The 18163-nt window shown below is 36.5% G+C and overlaps 1 pseudogene; it reads right to left on the bottom strand.

Moving 5' to 3' along the window:
• Positions 1 to 1352: 1352 nt before the first annotated feature.
• LOC106507256 lies at positions 1353 to 16513 on the bottom strand (annotated as a pseudogene).
• Positions 16514 to 18163: the final 1650 nt, after the last annotated feature.

Below are 18163 nucleotides of genomic sequence, written 5' to 3'. Positions count from 1 at the left end.
TGTGGTGTAGGTCACAGATGTGGCTCAGATCCTGCGTTGCTCTGGCTCTGACATAGGCTGGCAGCTACAGCTCTGATTAATCCCATAGCCTGGGAACCTCCATATGCCATGAGAGCAGCCCAAGAAATGGCAAAAAGACAAAAAAAAAAAAATTGATCCCAGAGAGAGAAGTGTTCATGCTTCAATTAGTTTGCATTGCCAATTTGCAGAATACCAAGGCCAGTGCAATCGTTCACCCCTTCCTGAAGACAGAGCCTCAAAGATTATGCCAATAACATTTGTGCAAATAATTAGTAATGTGTATAGTTTATAACCTTTCTGATACTCCCAAACATGTCTGGTGTTCACACACATCCACTGTGAGTGGAGAAGGAGAGGCTCCATCGCAGGACTCAATCTAGCCCAAAGGAAAGCAATGTCCTATAACGTCACTTTGCTCTACTATTAAAGAGACTATTGCTATATGTGCCTTATACCTGATTTTCTGAGATCCAGTGAAAGCATCATCATCCACTAGGGGATCCCTGGTGGAAAATGTTTTGAAAGTGTAGAATCTAGATTTATTTCCCCAAATACAGAAGGCTGGATTTACTCATCCATCCATCCACTGAAGTGTATAATAATTTATTAATTATATACATATGTAATGAAGATGTGCTAAATACCAGGTGCTGCATAGAGGTTAGAAAAATCAAACAAGTTACATATTGCCAGTTGACAAGGAGTTCCTAATATGGGTGAGTTAATAGATGTCTACATATACCCTCAATAAAAATGATACAGAATATAATAAATTGGAGTTCCTGTCAAGGCGCAGTGCTTAATGAATCTGACTAGGAACCGTGAGGTTGAGGGTTCGATCCCTGGCTTCGCTTAGTGGGTTAAGGATCCCACCTTGCCATGAGCTGTAGTGTAGGTTGCAGACGTGGCTCCGATCCTGTGTTGCTGTGGCTCTGGCGTAGGCTGGCGGCTACAGCTCCGATTAGACCCCTAGCCTGGGAATCCCCATATGCCGAAGGAGGGGCCCTAGAAAAGATAAAAAGCCCCCCCCCAAAAAAAAAGAATATAACAAATCAATGCACAAGGTATTTTGGGAACAATAATTGCAGAACAATTATTATTATTTATTTTCTTTTAGGAATGTTTCACAGAACAGAATTTTGGAGAGAACATATCTGCAAGAGAGAATGAAAACATTTTAAAGTATTGAGAATGAAAGTTATCCTTATTTCTGGAGAGTGATTGATACATTTTAAAAAGTTGACACATTAGGTGGTATACTGATGACAACATTGGAGGGGTAGGCTATGCCTTAGGTATTCCTAATTGACTTGAACACATACACATTCAGTCTAATACCTTTGGAGGGCATTTTTTACATCCTTGTTTCTGAAGCTGTAGATGATTGGATTAAACATGGGAAAGACAACAGTGTAAAACACTGCAACCACTTTATCAGTGTCTAGGGAGTAGCTGGCAGTGGGATGTAAGTACAGCAACAGGAGTGTTCCATAGAACAAGTGGACGGCTATGAGGTGGGAGGTACAGGTAGGGAATGTTTTGCTTCTACCCCCTGAGCACTTGATGCTCAAACAGTGATGAGGACACAGAATTAAGAGATAACTATGACCACAAAAGTTCTGGTCTGAATGAAGCCACACAAGGCAAAGAGCAGAAGCTCATTGACATGAGTATTGGCACATGACAAAGCTAGGAGAGGTGGGATGTCACAGAAAAAAATGGTTGACAATATTGGAACCACAAAATGGCAGTCTGAATTCGAGTGAGACATGCACCATTGAAATCATACTTCCACTGACGTATGCCAACACAATGAAGCAGACACAGACTCTCCTAGACATAAGCGTAGAATAGATCAATGGATTGCAGGTGGCTGCATAGTGGTCATACACCATTGCTGCCAGATTAAGGCACTCAGCATCAGCAAAACAGCCAAAGAAAAACATTTGCAGGACACAGCATTAGGGAGAGATGCTTTTCTTGGATGCTACAAAATTCATGAGCATTTTAGGAGTGATTGCTGTAGAATAGCTGATGTCCAAGAAAGACAAATTGCTGAGAATATAATACATGGGAGTTTGAAGGCTCGGATTGATATTAACTATAATTATTAAACCTATATTCCCACCACAGTTAGTATATATATTGATAGAAATACCAAGAATTCAATAACTGACTTCAAAATCACAAGTTCCTTCAGTTGATAATTATGGGAACAAGTATAAAATAGTCATACTGTACATGAATACATGTATGTGCTCAGAGAAACAGGTTTGGCCTACTGATGAAGTTCAGCTTACTTAATTTAGCTTACTCACTTAGTCTACTGGCTTTTTCAAAATTTACAAATAGGCACAGTCAGCTTTCCCATCAAGGAAATAAGGAACACAATGAATCAGGTAGTGACTTGTGGAAAATGCCCTGAGGAAGTAAAGTCCACCACCTCTATTTACTCCTACAGCCCACATGCACATAGGAACTGAGAAACCCTGCAGAGTCAATGAAGATACATTTTATCTAAGGCAACATTGTGTTTGCTACATTCATACCAGGCATTTTATTGCTGCTTTAGGGAATGTCTCACTTACCTCAGCACCATCTGGGATTTGAAATCTAGAATTTATTTGTCAAGAGGCTGACATCATTTCTCCCCAGATTTTACACATAGAACTTACAAGGGGTGAGTATTTATATTCTAGTCTGTGACAAGTGTGATATCATGCCAATATAATTCCCAACCTCACAGTGGGTTTCAGGTTGTCAACGACCTTTCAGGTGGCATGGCTAGAAGAATGTTGTCAGAGAACAGTGAAAAATGGTAACATAATTCACTATCTTGTAGCCAAATACAGTGTAACATGTGCCATTTACTGGCAGATCTAAGATTAAACAACAAAAATCCTTTCATTCTACCAAGTGATTTAAAATAAAACAAACAAAAAAACTTCCCATAAATTCTATGATCTCTATCAGATACTTAAAGATACTTTAAAGCATTTACTTATATTCTATGCTTTTAAGATTTAGGATTCTAAAGTGCAAGCCCAATGATATTGAGAAGAATCCCAGGTACCTCCATTTTAGTTCGTTTCTCAATTATCTGCCTGACTAGGAGGAAATGTGCCTTGAATGATGAAAAGTAAGAGCTTATGAATCAAACAACCTGGATTTGAGTGTTAGATTTGCCATTTTCCAACTGTGAGATGTTATTTATTTATTTATGTATTTATTTATTTATTTATTGTCTTTGTCTTTTTAGGGCCACGCCCACAGCATATGGAGGGTCCCAGGCTAGGGGTCTAATTGGAGCTGTAGCCACTGGCCTTCGCCACAGGCATGGCATCTCCATATCTGAGCCACATCTGTAACCTACACCACAGCTCATGGTAATGCTGGATCTTTAACCCACTGAGCAAGGCCAGAGATTAAACCTGCAACCTCATAGTTCCTAGTTGGATTCGTTAATCCCTGAGCCACGACAGGAACTCCATGTGAGATATTATTTAATGTTATTGTTATCAAGGTAATTGCTTAAGGTTTATTATTATTGATTATCTAATGTTGTTACAAATTTTTAAATTAAGAATAATTATTGCCTACCTCACTAGATTCTTATTAAGATTGGGATAACACATGCAAATACGTAACCCCTTCTGTAGCACAGTGTACTCATTTGAAGACACTTAGCTTTCTTTTGTAATTATATCAATACTGCCAGAGGCCAGCTCCAATGGCCAGGGAGTGCACACCCTGAAGTAGATGGATGGCATTGGCGAATGCAAGGGAGACAGCCTCTTTGTCCCTTCTTTCAAGGCACTGGACTGCTCAAATTTTATTGGCATAAGTGGTTGATTATACAGACAGTATTTCACTACAGATTACATCATAGTGTTAAAAGTACATTGGTTAGCTATTAGGCTTTGTTTTTTGATCACGTGGTACAGAAGCAATACATCATGTTTTAAAGTCATTAGCCTAACTAGATTCAGTGAGTACAATTCAAGGACAAACAGGCACAGCATATCATGTGAAAGAGGAGACCCAGCACAAACCATCTCATGGCCAGCCAATTCCCACAAGCTGAAGAAGTTACAGACACACAAAATCCTGTCTTCAGACTAGTGTCTATCTTCAAAGTGTCCTTGGCAGAGAGACAGTGTGAGAAAATACACATCAACTTAGCTAGCTACCACTAAAAGTTTCTAAAATCAAGGACAAAACTCACAGCTGGGTTTCTTTTGATCATGAATAATATGTGTCTAACTTCTATAAACTTCATTAAAATCCTAACTCTAAAGTTTACTATATAACTGGTTAATAGATAAATACTATGTTTTTAATTAAATTGGATTTATATAGCAGAAAGTCCTTTAGGATGAAATTCCTATTATATTATTATTGTGATTTTGTTAAATCACAAATCACCACAGGAAAATAAGAATGGGAAATAAGAATAATAAGCAAATAATCAGGAAAGACTGAGGAAAACTGAATAACAAATAAAAGAACAGGAAAGAGAAGGTCACCCGAGAAACAATCCATGTTCTCCAGCGCAAACATGGAAATTGTTTTCCCAGGAAAGCCCCAATTCTTCCCCATCAACATCAACGTGAGAGCCGTGTAACCTGAGGCCTGCCCTCGGATTGCACCTTACAGGCAGGTCTCAGCCTGTCCTCAGTTTTTCACCATACAGACAGGCCTCAGCCCGCCTTTGGTTTTTCACCGAATATACAGGCTTCTATCCTGACCAGAAGCCCACCTTCGGCTTGCACCATTCAGGTGAGCTCCCTTCCTTGATTAGGAACCTGACTTCATTTTTTTTTTTTTTTTTTTTTTTGGCCATCAGCCAAGGTCCCATCCTCGAATCCCTGCATCTCCTCGGCTCCCCGTGTCAATATTTATGGCAATATTTCTTAATATTCTAAAGTGCAATTCTAGATTTTACCTTTCTTTAAATTATGAGAAATGGTATGGAATTTATGTCTTAAGCCTTTTAAGATGGACAGACAGGAGAATGGGTAATGGGTAAAAAACAAGATAACAAGGTAATGGATAATTCGTAAATAAACAAGATGCCAGACTTATAGCAAACAACTGGTCTCTTTCCCAATTCTGGTGAGAAAACTGAAATGAGGTGCAATTTTAAAAGGTATCGTATTTTTGAAATATTAGAAAAGGAATACAAAAATACGATACCTTTTAAAATTGCACCTCACAAAATCAAATACCTTGGAATACACCTGACCAAGGAGAAAGGACCTATAGCCCGAGAACTATAAAACTTTAATCAAAGAAATCAAAGAAGATGGAAAGAAATGGAAAGATATTCCATGTTCCTGGATTGGAAAAATCAATATTGTAAAAATGGCCATACTACCCAAAGCAATCTACAGATTCAATGCAATCCCTATGAAATTACCCAGGACACTTTTCACAGAACTAGAACAAACAATCCAAATATTCATATGGAACCACAAAAGACCCAGAATCGCCAAAGCAATCCTGAGAAACAAAAACCAAGCAGGAGGCATAACTCTCCCAGACTTCAAGAAATACTACAAAGCCACAGTCATCAAAACAGTGTGGTACTGGTATCAAAACAGATAGACAGACAGACCAATGGAACAGAATAGAAAACCCATAAATAAACCTCGACACCTATGGTCAATTAATCTTTGACAAGGGAGGCAAGAATATCAAATGGGAAAAAGAAAGTCTATTCAGCAAGCATTGCTGGGAAACCTGGACAGCTGCATGCAAAGCAATGAAATTGGAACACACCCTCACACCATGCACAAAAATAATATACGACAGGACACCATCAAACTCCTAGAAGAAAACATAGGCAAAACACTCTCTGACATCAACATCATGAACATTTTCTCAGGTCAGTCTCCCAAAGCAATAGAAATTAGAGCAAAAATAAACCCATGGGACATCATCAAACTGAAAAGCTTTTGCACAGCAAAGGAAACCCAAAAGGAAAACAGAAAGACAACTTACAGAATGGGAGAAAATAGTTTCAAATGATGCAACTGACAAGGGCTTAATCTCTAGACTCTATAAGCAACTTATACAACCCAACAGCAAAAAAGCCAATCAATCAATGGAAAAATGGGCAAAAGACCTGAATAGATATTTCTCCAAAGAAGATATACAGATGGCCAGCAAACACATGAAAAAATGTTCAACATCTCTGATCATAAGAGAAATGCAAATCAAAACTACCATGAGAGACCACCTCACACCAGTCAGAATGGCCATCGTTAATAAATGCACACATGACAAGTGCTGGAGGGGCTGTGGAGAAAAGGGAACTGAAATGAGTTTTGCTGCTGTGAGATGCGTGTCTTATTCAACAGATGAAAGGCCAGTGTATTTAAAGAAAAAAGCCATCTTTCCTTAGTCAAAACTGCCATATGTATGAAAAATTAGGACCTGAAAAAATACAGCTAAGATTTTTTTCAGAGTGAGAGAAATTGCCCATAATATTTTTCTTTCTTACTTTCTTTTTCTTTTTCATGTAATAAACCCTACCTGTCTGGTAAAAACAAAGTTCTGTGGATCTCTCGGCCTAGCCACTTTAGAGCCTTTCACAGGCAGAGAACATTTCCTCTAAGATACCAGTGGTGACTCAACAAAATTGGGCAATGTCACAGGGTCTTTCCATGCTCCATGACTGAACCTAAGGAAATATATTTCCTTTTCCAGCTCCATAGAAACTAAAGCTTGGGCATGTGCCCTAGGCTAATCAGAAATCCCATTCTGGGCCAGGAGTTCCACAGAAGGGGAGCAAGATTTTTATGAGAATGTCCTAGATTGAAGATTGAGCCATACCAGGAAGTCCATCTATACACAACTTTCTTGAACTTCCACCTTTCTTACCAGTTGTATTCCTTTAGGTCCTGGTCCTCTAGACAACCCAAAATAGATGTCTCCTACCAAGAGCACTGCAGACAAAAGGTTTTATTTCTTGAAGCTATGCTTATTGATAATATTCTCTGATGTGCTCTAATACTCTTTAGGAATTTCCTAGTCTGGGATCATAATACTGTAGCAATCCACTCTTGGCAATAGCCACTGTAGCATGAAGAGCCATCTATCAGTCAGGCTAGTGTTTTTTATTTTTGATTATTTAAAAAAAAATCTCTTTTTTAAAACTGGTAACAGAGAGGTTCTGGACACTATGTTGTGTTGGAAAAAATAAGAGAGGATCTCCTACAAATTACTTAACCTTCAGGATTTTCTCAGGCCTGGCTCCATATATGCAAATTATAGGAAATAATGACATTTTCTCTTATAACTTCATGTTCATAACAGAGAATTTAGGATACAGGATAACATGGTGTTGCCTGGTTATATATTTCGTCTCAACTAGATCCTTGTAGCAACATGATGCTTATTTCTCAAAATCAGAAAGGCAAATTTGCTGAAGCCAAAATTTGATCTACATAAAATAGTGAAAATTTTCTGCTACTACATATAGCACCTTGATGTGCCAGAGTCAATTTTGAGACTGCTGTATGAAGAGGACTGAAATCCAGAATTGCTGGCAAGGCATCTTACACAAAGTTGTTAACCTTTAAGAGGATTTCCTAAGTAGGTCCAAAGTCATATATAAGGTGTAGCCTCCATAACTGGAAGCAGTTTATTAATATGTTGTATCTTTTTTGTGGTTGGGAACTCAAGGTTTTGAAAAGTGTTCTTCCACTTCCAGGGGATATCCCAAAATACCCCAAGTGACTGGACTCATGGAAAATTTGGATCTAGATCTCTGACATTTCCAGTTGGCCATGGTAGTTGTCCAGTTGTCCATTGTGGATTTGTTTCCTCAGAGCTTAAACTGTCCATATTTAGACAGAATTCTGAAAGTTCTTGGTTTTCCCTGCAAAGAAAAAGTAAAATAATATGGAAGGTTTATTTCCCAGTTGTCAGACAGGGAGGTGGATAAAGCACTATACACATTAAAAGCTACATAGTAGTTACTGTCCTATGAAACTTGTAACCATGTAACTGGTAAGAGGATCAGACATGGAATAGTGCTTATAAACAGAGGCACTCAGGTGATTACATTCATAAAGGATAACTAACTCAGAAGTTTCCACTATGGCTCAGTCATTTAAGAATGCACCTGTAGCATCTTGGGGCGCCATGGAGGTCCCAGTTCAATGCCTGGTCTGGTACAGTGGGTTAAAGGAACTGGCATTGCCACAGGTCGGAGCTGCAGCTTAAATTCAATCCTTGTTCTGGGAACTTCTATATGCCATGAGTGCAGCCATTAAATACAAAGGAAAAAAAAAACACAATAGTTAACTCTTATTTTGAAGATTCAATCATTTGCTATGCTTGGGGAATTAAAGAGTCGAATTACAATTATTGATGAATCATTGTCACCATGTTATTTATATTGTTATTAGGTAGTCAGCAGTTAACTAAATCATCCTGAGCTGCCCAAACACCGCATATTCTGAAGATCTTCAAGATTAGCTCTTGTCTAGCTCCTGGGAGATAACCTCTAGAACCTTGGGATAGCCTGTCTAATGAGAGCATTTTTGTATCCTGGATTCCACACCAAGCAATATATGCCAATAATGTGGTTAATGGTGAATGGCTATTTTTTATACACCTGAGGCTTTGACTAAGCTGTCATCATTTTGCCTCTGGGGTGGAGTTGTTCAAGATGAAGTAACTAGGGACAATTTTGTGGCTTCTCCATGCCTGTGAACTGACCCTTAATAAAACCCTAGGCACCAATATTTGGTTAAGTTTTTCTAGTTGACAGTACTTCCTAAGAGTTGACAGACATTACTGCTGGGAGAATTAAGTTGTATATGTGACTCCACCAGGAGAGGACACTGGAAGCTCCTGCCTGGTGTCTCCTTGACACTGTTCTATACACGCTTGTCTTTTGCCAATTTCAACCTGTATCTTAGCTGAAATAAACCATAACCATAAATATAACAGCTTTTCTAAGTTTTCTGAGGCCTTCCTTTCTAGTGAATCCCTGAACCTGATAGTGGTCTGGGGCCCCTCTGACACAAGTGCTAAATTTGAAAAAGTTCCTGGATTTTTTTTTCTTTTTTTTTAGTTAAGATTTTAAACTTCTTTATTTTTATATTACATTAAATATGAAATTTTATTCTAAAATATGCAAATTAGGAGAAATGAATACATATAAACTTAACTCCTGGGTTAAATATAAAACAAAAAACTTTGAATATTCCCCAAAGCAGAAGTTCTCTGTGATCACCCCCACTATCCTACTTCCTTAATGAAGACCACAAAATCACTTCATACCTGTCACAGCGGCTATCCTAAAAAAGACCATAAATAGCAAAAGTTGCTGAGGATGTGGAAAAAAGGGAATCCTTGTGCGATGCTACAAATTTAAATTGGTGCAACCCCTATGGAAAACAGTATGGAGATTTCTTATAAAACGAAAGGTAAACCAGCATGATGAGCAAGCAATTCCACTCCTGCTTATATATCTGAAGAAAATAAAAACAGGGATTCAAAGAGATGCTTGCATCCTAGTATTCACATCAGCCCTATTTACTATAGCCAAGGAATAGAAGCAACCTGTGTCCATCAACAAATGACCACATTTTTCTTTTTTGGCTGCCCCACTGCATATGAAGTTCTTGGGCTAGGGATCAGATCTGAGCTGAAGCTGCAACTTATGAGCTGCAGCAACACCAGATCCTTAAACCACTATGCCAATCCAGGTTTAGAACCTGTGTTCCAGTGCTCCAGAGATGCTGCCTATCCCACTGCACCACAGCAGTATCTTTAATCAACAGAAAAATGGATAAATGAAGATGTGATATATATGCACAATTGAAAAATACTCAGCTATAAAAAAGAACGAAATTTTGCCATTTGCAACAACATGGGTGGACCTAAATGGTACTATGCTTGGTGATATAAGTAAGTCAGAGAAAGACAATTACTTTATGTTATCACCGATATGTGGAATCTAACAAATAAAACAAATGAATGAATATAATAAAACATAAATAGAATCACAGATATAGAGACAAACTAGTAGTTACCAGGAAAGGGGCATGGACAAAACAGAGGTAGAGGGTTAAATGGTACAAACTAAATAAGCCATAAGGATATATTGTACAGCAATAGGGAATATATACAATATTTTATAATAACTTTAAATTGAGTATAATGTATAAAATTTTGAAACACTATATTGTAATGTTGAAACTAATATAATATTGTAACTCAAGTATACCTCAATTTACAAAATAATAAAAAAGCACCCCTGCATTTTTTATTTTTTATTTATTTTTAATTTTTTATCTTTTTAGGGCCACACCCATGACATATGCATATTCCCAGGCTAGGGGTTGAATCAGAGATCTAGCCACCAGCCTACACCACAGCCACAGCCACAGCAACTCAGGATCCAAGTCACGTCTGTGACCGACACCACAGTTCATGGCGATGCTGGATCCTTAACCTACTGAGCAAGGTTAGGGATTGATCCCAAGTCCTCATGGATGCTAGTAGAGCTAATTAACCACTGAGCCATGACAGGAACTCAGCACTCCTCTTTATTTTTATTATTCCTTTAGTTTCAATTTTATTTATATTTTTTTCTTCAAGCTTTCTTTTTATTTATTTATTTATTTATTTATTTATTTATTTTATTCTCCCACTGTACAGCAAGGGGGTCAGGTTATCCTTACCTGTATACATTGCAATTACAGTTTTTCCCCCACCCTTTCTTCTGTTGCAACATGAGTATCTAGACATAGTTCTCAATGCTATTCAGCAGGATCTCCTTGTAAATCTATTCTAAGTTGTGTCTGATAAGCCCAAGCTCCCGATCCCTCCCACTCCCTCCCCCTCCCATCAGGCAACCACAAGTCTCTTCTCCAAGTCCATGATTTTCTTTTCTGAGATGTTCATTTGTGCTGGATATTAGATTCCAGTTATAAGTGATATCATATGGTATTTGCCTTTGTCTTTCCGGCTCATTTCACTCAGGATGAGATTCTCTAGTTCCATCCATGTTGCTGCAAATGGCATTATGTCATCCTTTTTTATGGCTGAGTAGTATTCCATTGTGTATATATATCACCTCTTCCGAATCCAATCATCTGTCGATGGACATTTGGGTTGTTTCCATGTCCTGGCTATTGTGAATAGTGCTGCAATGAACATGCGGGTGCAAGTGTCTCTTTTAAGTAGAGCTTTGTCCGGATAGAGGCCCAAGAGTGGGATTGCAGGGTCATATGGAAGTTCTATGTAAAGATCTCTAAGGTATCTCCAAACTGTTCTCCATAGTGGCTGTACCAGTTTACATTCCCACCAGCAGTGCAGGAGGGTTCCCTTTTCTCCACAGCCCCTCCAGCACTTGTTATTTGTGGATTTATTAATGATGGCCAGACTCACTAAAAAGAGGAGAGAACGAACCCAAATCACCAAAATTAGAAATGAAAAAGGAGAAATCACAACGGATACAGCAGAAATACAAAAAACCATAAGAGAATACTATGAACAACTGTATGGCAACAACTTTGACAATCTGGAAGAAATGGAAAATTTTCTAGAATCTTACAGCCTGCCAAAACTGAATCAAGCAGAAACAGACCAACTGAACAGACCCATCACTAGAAATGAAATTGAAGAGGTCATAAAATCACTCCCTACAAATAAAAGTCCAGGACCAGATGGCTTCACAGGTGAATTTTATCAAACATATAAAGAGGAATTGGTGCCCATCCTCCTTAAACTCTTTCAAAAGGTTGAAGAAGAAGGAATACTCCCAAAGACATTCTATGATGCCACCATCACCCTCATTCCAAAACCAGACAGAGATATCACCAAAAAAGAAAACTATTGGCCAATATCATTGATGAATATAGATGCAAAAATTCTCAACAAAATCTTAGCCAACCGAATCCAACAACATACCAAAAAAATTATACACCATGACCAGGTTGGATTCATCCCAGGTCCACAAGGATGGTTCAACATATGCAAATCAATCAGCATCATACACCACATTAACAAAAGAAAAGTCAAAAATCATATTATCATCTCAATAGACACAGAAAAATCATTTGACAAAGTCCAGCATCCATTCATGATCAAGACCCTCGCCAAACTGGGTATAGAGGGAACATTCCTGAATATAATCAATTTTAAAAATAAAATTTATCCATGTCCCTAAAATGATATTTTAAATAAATCTATTTTTTATTTTTGAATATTATGAATGTGATGTCATATAATTTCAGTTTGTCTTCTATTTTGTTTGTACTTTTCTTTGATAGTACGTTTCTAACATTCTCTTCTGTTCGTAAGTATTTCTGTGCTCTTAATTTCAAAAATTTAAAGTATTATTGTTCCTTCACTTGTCTTCATTAAATGTCCATTTCCTTTTATCATGACCAATGTTGATGTCTGTGTTACTTTGCATGTCACTGGGTGCACATGCACAAGAGTTTGTCCTGGTACATCCCTAGACGTGGCATTGATTGGATACAGGGTATACATACGTTCAATTTTATGATACAGTAAAATGTTTCCTAAATTTGTCTCACATTTATAGTCTCAAGAACAGCACACCTTACCTTAGGTTCTAAATCCCTTTGAACACTTGTTTTAGTCAGACATTCAACACACTGCCAACATAATGGAGGTGATAGATATTTCAATCTTTAACACTTCTGAAATTATTTTTTGACCATTGTATTATATTGGCGATCTTTTCTTTTTTGAATGCAGATAGCATGTTTTCCCCACTGATTTTTTAAATGTATGTCCTCCATTTATTTTCAGTGCCACCTTATGGTGTATTCAATTTCAATTTATGTGTGGATCTGTTTCTGGACTCCTTTCTGGTCATGAGTCTATTGGTAAACTTTCTTTCCTATAATGGCATTGAAATCTGCCAGATACTTCTAAAGGAATGGCTTAATTTTGTGTGTGGGTGTGGTTATTCTACCAAAACTTTACCGCCAGCTTATCCCTTTTAGAATATTTTTGAAATTTTATTTGGAATCACGTCAAATTTATAGACCAATTTTGCAAAACTTATATCTTTAAAATATCGAGTCATTCTCATAAAAATGTTATTACTGTTTACTTTATTTAAAATAATTTAATCATTTTTATAATTTTCTCCAAAATGTTTTGAGTATCTGATGTTGGATTTATTTTCTTATGGACCTTGTTGTGTTGTTCTTTGGAAAATTGTGTTCTATGGAGTTCCCATCATGGCTCAGCTCTTAATGAACCAGACTAGCATCCATGAGTGTGTGGGTTTGATCCCTGGCCTTTCTCAGTGGGTTAAGGAGCCAGTGTTGCCGTGAACTGTAGTGTTGCCCTGAGCTGTAGCGTAGGTCACAGATGCAGCTTGGATTTGGCTTTGCTGTGGCTGTAGTGTAGGTGGCAGCTGCAACTCTAATTGGACCCCTAGCCTGGGAACCTCCATATGCTGGGGGTGTGGCCTTGAAAAGACTAAAAAAAAAAAGAAGAAAGAAAAAAGAAAAATTGTGCTCTAAGTATTTTAGGCGGTGATGAGAAATGCAAATAATTTTCAAATAAAATACTGATTCTATATTTAGCAACCCAGAGAAACCTTTTCCCATAATCTGTCATTTTTACCCCTTAAAATGACTCGATTCCTTATACATTTTAAACATGCATATGTTATTTATTATTGTGGGGGTGTTTTCCTCTGCTATCTGCACCCTCCCGTAATTGTTACATAGAATTGGCAACATTGCACATGGCTTTCTTTTATGTAATTTTAAATTGAATATAACTAATCTTCAGTTTATTAGTTTGGATCATGAGATGTCAATTCAATCATAAGTACTGATTAAAATTATATTTGGATCATGAGATGTCAATTCAATCATAAGTACTGATTAAAATCATAAGTACTAATTAAAATTATATTTGCAACTTATCTGGCTTGCCATGTATTGTTATTCACATAAAAGAAGATAAGTTAAACAAAACCAAAAAAAAAACAAACAAACAACCAAGAAAACCACTTTGGGTAATAACTCTTTTAGAAAAATACTCAAGCAAAAAAATAAAAAACCTTTAATCATTAATTTGTGAAAGCAAATATGACATTTAAGGTAACTGTCCAATATTTATGGAAGCATTTTCATTTTCCATTTTTAATCCCCATATTTGCTGTGCTAATGCTGCCATCTTTTGAGATAGACCAACACTAATCATGCAAACTGAATACCCAAAGAGTCTCATTAACTATAATCTTTGGTACATTTTTTAGCTTAAATTTAAAGACTATACCGAGCAGTTATTACTGAGGGAATAAGTACTGTTAACAATGCTCTCCTAAGAGATAATTGATGAATAAATGGTAAAGAAATCAGGACTCCTTCCTAGCTTTATTTTTTTCTTAATGTAATGAATCCCTTTGAAAATTGTGAATTGCTATGTCTTGCATTGGGGAAAATATAGGGCTCAGAATCTGAATGTCCCCTAATTATGCTATTTCTTATTGAATCTCAAGAGAAAACAGCAGACATTACAGTTATTTAATGAATCAACATAATTTTCATTCATCTATATTAGCAAAAAACCCACACATGCATTTTAGCAACAGAAATGGCTGTAAAGGCCCTGTGTTTCCTACATTCTTAAATTATGATTTATTATATGCATTTCCCTTATTAATTTGAATAAACTTACTAGAGTAATATTTACATATTTAGGTTATCCTTAGAGAAATGACATGCATAAAAATGTTCATAATATAAGAAGTGATGTATCATTAATCATTTATAAAGCTGATTAAAGATTTGAATTCAACATTTTAAAATATAATGAAGTAATGGGTACTACATGACAGACACTGTTCTATTACTTTGGCCAATAACTACAAAGATTTGTTCTCTAAAAAGGTTATTAGGAAAGTAAAAAGGAAAAACATAAACAAAAAACCAAAAATGCATTCAGTTAGTAACATGGTTTATAAATACACTAGAGTGGATTTTTTGGTTATTATTACTATATTATATTGTATAATTATATTATATTTTATTATTTATATTAGTTATATATATATAATTACATTTTTATTATTATTACTAAGGATTTCATTCTATCTGATGTTGAAGTCTCTGAAAATGTTTAATTAAGAAGTATATGATAATCTTATCTAATAAACCAAGATATGTGGAAAACTGAATTGTCAAAAAATAAATATCATCTTTACTTGATAACAATAATTAACAAAGATTGCTCATTTAAAAGGTCTTTCAAATTACTTTTTTGTGTAATTTGTTTATGGTAATAGTTGAGTTAGTGACCTGATAATATAGGACTTACCTCACATCTCATAAACTGTAATGTCCCTTTGATTAGCACCCAATTTATAGCTGGTCAAAATACTATAATTATTGGAATAGGAGAGTTTATTTCTTGTGCACCTTCCGTGAAGTCAATTTCTATATCACCTCATAAGATAATCAGAAGGAAAAATAAATATATTCATGCAGAAATAATAGAAGTTTCCATAGATGCGTGAAATTCTTGAGATATTATTAAATTAAAGAATAAAATAAAGTCATTAGATTTAACACAAAGTAAGTTAGCAATGGCACTGAAGGAAAGACACCTTACAGAAGTTCAAACTCTATGATGTCTCTACCCAAAGGTACATTTCATAGGACCTCCCTTTGTGGAAGATAATTCCCATAGTCTCAATATTTAGCCCTTACAATATTTATGTCTACATAATGTGAATTAATACATTATTTAAGAAATGGTAAGAACCTCAGTTATTGTCAAGGCGATCTTCTCAGCTGAATTTTAAATTATTCTATTACTGTAGTAGCCTATGCAGTTTTCTATTTTTCCTGTATTGTCACAAGAGGAATCATTGGTGACAAGACAGTAATATTGCACCTGTGAACATTATACTCTCACTTAGAAAACAAGATTTTCTCCAGAGTCTAAGTCATTAGAGTCATAGTTAATTTAATTAGTTATTGTGGTGAGGAAGTTGAATGCAAACACCACTCTACTTTTTTTTTTTTTTTTTTTTTTTTTTTTTTTGCCATTTCTTGAGCCGCTTCTGCAGCATATGGAGGTTCCTAGGCTAGGGATTGAATCTGGGCCATAGCTGCCAGCCTATGCCACAGTCACAGCAACATGGGATCTGAGCTGCATCTGCAACCTACACCACAGCTCATGGCAAAGCGGGATCCTTAACCCACTGAGCAAGGCCAGGGATGGAACCTGCAACCTCATGGTTCCTAGTCAGATTCGTTAACCACTAATTCTTTGGAGTGAAGGATCAAGATTGGGGGAAGTTTATAAGTGAGAAGTCTTCAAAAAAGACATATATCTCCCTCACCTCTTTATTATTCTATGGAGACCTTGAAAAACTGTATGATAGGGAGTAAGTTTGCATTCTAGAAGACAGCTCTACCTCTGCTACTTTCTTCTCCTCCTCCTTCTTCTTTTTAATGTCAGTACTCATGCCATACAGAAGTTCCCAGGCCAGGGATTGAATCCGAGCCACAGCCACAAGCCATGCCTCAGGTGTACCAATGCCAGATTCTTTAACCCACTGTGCCAAAGTGGGAACTCCTGCTATGTTTTTTATGGGGAAAGTTTGTGTGTGTGGCCTTATTACTGAGGGACAAATATTATGAACTCAGATGGCTAAGCCCAGGTTTGGATTAGTTTTTTAGGAAAGTACTGAGAAATGCTGGTTGCCCAGAGAAACCTAGGGAAAGATTCACCTTCCAGTAGAGAAAGGTGTCCATAGGCTAAAAAGTGACTGGTTTTCTGGGAAGCTTTGAAACGACTTCTAGGAAAATAGTCACAAAATCTTGCCTGTTTATAACTATTGCAGATATTTGTAAGAGTTGAATGATCTGGATAATATAAAATAATATAAGCATCTATTAAATTTAAAACCTTTAAAGTTAAATGAAATTTTATTTACCAGTTTTAAGATTTCCATCAGTTTCACATCCTATATCATTTGCTCAGAAATACCTACAATATTATCCCATTAGCTTCAAATATTAAACACTCACATATCCAAAAATAAATGGAATTGTAATTATTCAAGATTTTCTTAGAAAACAAATGGTTATTTTTCTTTTTGTGTGTGTGTGTGTGTATACCAGATTTGGGTAAAAGACAATTGAATCAATCTCCACTGTAAGTTTTCTAGTTATACATAGTATTACCTAACTGGTATGACAATATTATTATATGTGGGTACATTCATTCAACTAAAGTAAGATTTAAAAATGTTAAAAGCTTTATGAAAATTATGATCATATTATTAGGCTTGTGTATGTATTAAAAAGGAGTTGTGCATAGCTGGTGTTATTTACACAGGTGTTATTTAACTGAATTTCAGTTATTATAGAAAGAGCCTGGATACAACTCTGTGAATCTGATTTAGACTGGAAAGTTTAACTGGGAACTGGGAGTGAGCACATCTGTGTGTATGTTCCTTAAAAGCTGTGTCTCGATTTCCCACAGCCCTCCTATAAGGCCCAAAATTTTTAAAAGAAGCCAAGGGAGCTTGTCTTCATGTTTCAGAACACCAGGGCTGGGGTGAGCACTGTGGGGCTTGAACACCTTGTTTTTCAGGGAATGCCTGAGCCTGGGGTACCCCTGTTCTCTTCTGGGTCGCCCACCAGGGGTGTGCCTCTCCATGAGATCATTTCTTCTCCCCCATCTCTGTGTAGTTCTTGGGGGAATACTACTAGTCTCCCGGTCATTCTGAGAGAGTTGTTCTAGACATGGCTGAAGTTATGCTGTGTTTCTAGGAGGAGCAGAGAACAGGGTTTTCTGTCTCTCTCTTGAAGTTTAAGTTGAAAGCTGTTATTAGTATTGTAGAATTTAAGAATTCCTTTTGTTTTTAGGGTTCAATAATATTGATCTGTTCTTTATGACAATCTATAATTCAAGATGACTCACTATGCTAATTCTCCTCCTATTCCTCATTATTCAAATTTTTGATTGATCAGTTACAAGTTGTTTTTAAGCATTGCTATTCTTAAGCTGTTAATTGTTTCATACATGTAGATAAATACTGTGCATTTCACAGGTATCAATCATGACATAATTTTTAATGGCAGGGTGAAAGGATTTTTACAAGTCAAGT

Source organism: Sus scrofa, unplaced genomic scaffold (assembly GCF_000003025.6).
Source record: "Sus scrofa isolate TJ Tabasco breed Duroc unplaced genomic scaffold, Sscrofa11.1 Contig53, whole genome shotgun sequence".
Classification (NCBI taxonomy): Eukaryota; Metazoa; Chordata; class Mammalia; order Artiodactyla; family Suidae; genus Sus; species Sus scrofa.
The sequence above is the reverse complement of the archived record's forward strand: the minus strand, read 5'-3'. Positions and strand labels throughout refer to the sequence as shown.